The sequence below is a fragment of the Myotis davidii genome, unplaced genomic scaffold (genome assembly GCF_000327345.1).
Source record: "Myotis davidii unplaced genomic scaffold, ASM32734v1 scaffold201, whole genome shotgun sequence".
Taxonomy (NCBI): Eukaryota; Metazoa; Chordata; class Mammalia; order Chiroptera; family Vespertilionidae; genus Myotis; species Myotis davidii.
The window spans coordinates 5118767-5122421 of record NW_006297819.1 but is presented as its reverse complement, the minus strand read 5'-3'; positions in this window follow the sequence as shown (position 1 = coordinate 5122421).

Sequence of the window (3655 nt, the reverse complement as noted above, 5' to 3'; positions counted from 1 at the left end):
AGATGTTTTATATAAAATGTAATTAACTTATTATAGGCCATTTGAAATATACATGAAAATAGAAGGAAGAGATATCAAACATAGTTCTGCCATCTAAAAACAATTATCATTAGCATCTTGGTATATTTCTTTCCAGACATTTTTCTATTAGTACAGAGCATTATGATAGATACTCATGATTATGAATATGATTCTCAAAGATTTTCTCATGCTGGGGCCAGAAAATGATGGTAGCTGGGCAGAATCTCAGGTAAGCTATAGCAAACTTGAATTCCTCAGTCCAGGGAGCTCTCACCTCTGCAGTGGGAAATGTGGTTTTCCTCAAGTGGAATAAGATTGTAAAGGGCTGAAACCAGTTTGGCTCGGTGGATGGAGCGTCGGCCTGCGGACTGGAGGGTCCCTGGTTCGGTTCCGGTCAAGGGCGTGTGCCTGGGTTGCGGGCACATACCCAGTGGGAGATGTGCAGGAGGCGGCTGATCGATGTTTCTCTCTTATCGATGTTTCTGGCTCTCTATCTCTCTCTCCCTTCCTCTCTGTAAAAAATCAATAAAATATATATATTAAAAAAAATAAAATAAAATAAAAGCTATGATGAGCCCTGGTGGGTAGCTCAGTTGGTTACAGCGCTCTCCTGATAGGCCAAGGTAGCAGGTTTGATCCTGTCAAGGCACATACCAGAATCAACCAGTGAATGCATAAATAAGTGGAACAACAAATGGATGTTTCTCTCTCTCTCCCTTCCTCTCTAAAATCAATTTTGTTGGTGTTCTTGTAAATCCTCACCCAAGGATATTTTTTCCATTGATCTTTCGAGAGTGCAAGGGAGGGAGAAGGAAGGAGAGAGAGAAAAACATGGATGTGAAAGACAGGCATCCACTGGTTGCCTCCTGGGGGGTACCGAACCTGCAACCAAGGTAAGCGCCCTTGACCTGGAATCAAGCCTGCCACCCTGCAGGAGGCAGGCCTACACTCTCATTACAAGTCAAACCGGCCAGGGCTCTCTAAAATCAATTTTTTTTAAATTAAAAGCTATCAATGTAAATTAAAAATCAGCTATGCCCTGGCTGGTTTTGCTCAGTGGATGGACCGACCGTCCTTGGACTCAAGGGTCCCGGGTTCAGTTCCAGTCAAGGGCATATGCACAGGTTGTGGACTTGATCCCCAGTGGGGGGCGTGCAGGAGGCAGCCAATCCATGGCCCCCTCTCATCATTGATGTTTCTATCTCTCTTTTCCTCTCCCTTCCTCTCTGAAATCAATAAAAACATATTTATTTTTTTAAAAAATTAAAAGCTATGATGAAACAGAAGGCCTGCAAAGTTGCTTATAAATGATAGAACTATAAACAGTCTGGAAATTTTAACTGTTGCATCTTAGCATATGAAGTTCTAAGTAGCCTCTCAATGAACATAGCACAATCAAATCAAAGTTGCAGATGAGTAAGACCCTAGGATTCAGAGCCTAATAATAACGCTAGTAGTACCTCCCAGAAATTGTATAGTAGGCATATGTCCAGCTGTAGGAAATAATTTCATTGTGATCAAAATATAAGGTATTCTGGCTTAAAAACTATTCTGGTTAATAAATATCATACCTAGGGTTATGTATGATTTTCTAAGCAACTACATTGCGTGGAACCTGAAGTAAAATAAATAATTTTGATGGCTCAGAAAATATGATTTAAGAGTTGCCTTGGATCACCATTAATTTCACCTTAAAACCTTTCTGGCACAATTTAGAAGTGTTTAATAAGACAAATTTTTATTGAATGAAAGGTCTGAACATTAGCTCTCTAATTTTAATTCTCATTCCTGACTGAAGCCCAAATCCCAGTGCCCATTCAGCAAAGGTTTACTGTATAACCTCATAGATATGAGAGGATGACATCAGATCGTCACCCTGTCCAATTTTTTATCTAGCTGGCGACTATTCATACTGATGATAAAATATGGTGGGCAAGTGAAATCTGTTTCCTTGACTCCAGGCCAAATCCATTTTTCACAGGGCTCCAGTGACTCCACCTTTCACTCGCATAGTTAAGACCCTTCCACGGCTCTAAAAGACCTTTTACCTGACTTACAAATCCATTGCTTACATCCCCAGTTTCATTTCGTGACATCTCTGTTTTCCTACATCTGGGGGTGAATGAGGAGGGGGCAGCTCTGACCAAACGGGGGTGGGGTGGGTTGGGGTGGGGTGCGGCCCAGGGTTGCGGGGGCGGGGCGCATCAGGGGGCAGCTCTGGGTTCTGCTCCACCTACCCTCTCCCTGCTCCTGGAAGCCAGGGTTGTGTTAAGAACACCTGCCTTTGCCCTGACTGGTTTGGCTCAATGGATAGAGCGTTGGCCTGTAGACTCAAGGGTCCCAGGTACGGTTCTGGCCACGGGCACCACAAATAAATAAGTGAAAGCAGCGCCTTACTCTTAGGGGCCACTGCCTGCGGCAGAGCTTAGTGATGCTCACCTTTTTGCCCCTCGTCAGGGCGGCCTGCGCCCCCTCGTGCTGGGTGCCAGGCCTGGCGCTGACCTCTGGCCCCACCATGCGGGCGCAGCGCAAGACATGCTCCAGGCTTGCATTTTCTTTTTACAAGCTTTCACAAATCAATGCCAGCGGTATAAGCCAATGGTACAATTTTGAAATCTTACCTATTTGCCAAAGAAACTTTCCAGTTGCTTTTCAAAGTGCTTGTAATGTGTCGCATTTTCAATACATGCCGGCTCCACATATTCCACATCATCATCAAACCTTGATATTATCAGTCTTTTTCATTCTACCTCTTATAGTGGGTATAAAGGGGATTCCGTCATTTTAATTTCCCTCATTGCTAGAGCTGTTGAACATATTTGCATGTTTGTTTCTTGGATAGTTGCATTGCTTCTTTGGTAAAGTTTGTCCGAATCCTGGGCCATTTTCACATCAGGATGCTTGTCTTATTTAATGGTTAAAGTTCTTTGTAGTTTCTGAATAAAAGGTTTTTCTCTGATACATGTCATGCAAATATTTTCACCCAGTCTGTACCTTGAAAAAACAAAATAGCTTCATGGAGGTATGATTGACCTACAAGAAACTGAACATTTTTAAAATGTACAATGTGATAAGTTTTGACCCCTGTATACACCTGTGAAATCATACTGTGGCCGAAAGGGGCCGCATGCTGACCTGACACGCTCAGGGAAGGCCTGCGTGGCCATCTTGCAAACTCGGAGACCTACAGTAACCACAAAGGATGGTCTGAAATTAAACTTTAACTAAAATCCGTTGCTGGTGGGTAGTTACCAGTATATCCTAAGCCGGTATCTTTACTGACAAGGCCAACCTTTACCTTAACTGAGCCTATCTGTCTTTTTGCATCTATAATACATACCCTTGAAATGTCAGTTAACTTGTAAGTTCCCTTTTTCTGGACCCCTTGGGGCACAACCTAATGTGCTGGGCGCCAGGACAGATACCACAGATTCCTTCATTATCATGTTAATTGTTCCTGCACCCACCTAAGTATGTGTCTATCATTTTACTTTTTATCCAATCCCAGGGGTTTCCCTCCTTTGCTTTCTCTCATGCCCTCTAATCTGCCACCAATGGACTTCATGTAACTCCCTACGTCTTCTCTGTTGATTCTAATGTATAGAATACATTTAAACTCTGCCCTTCCCCAGAT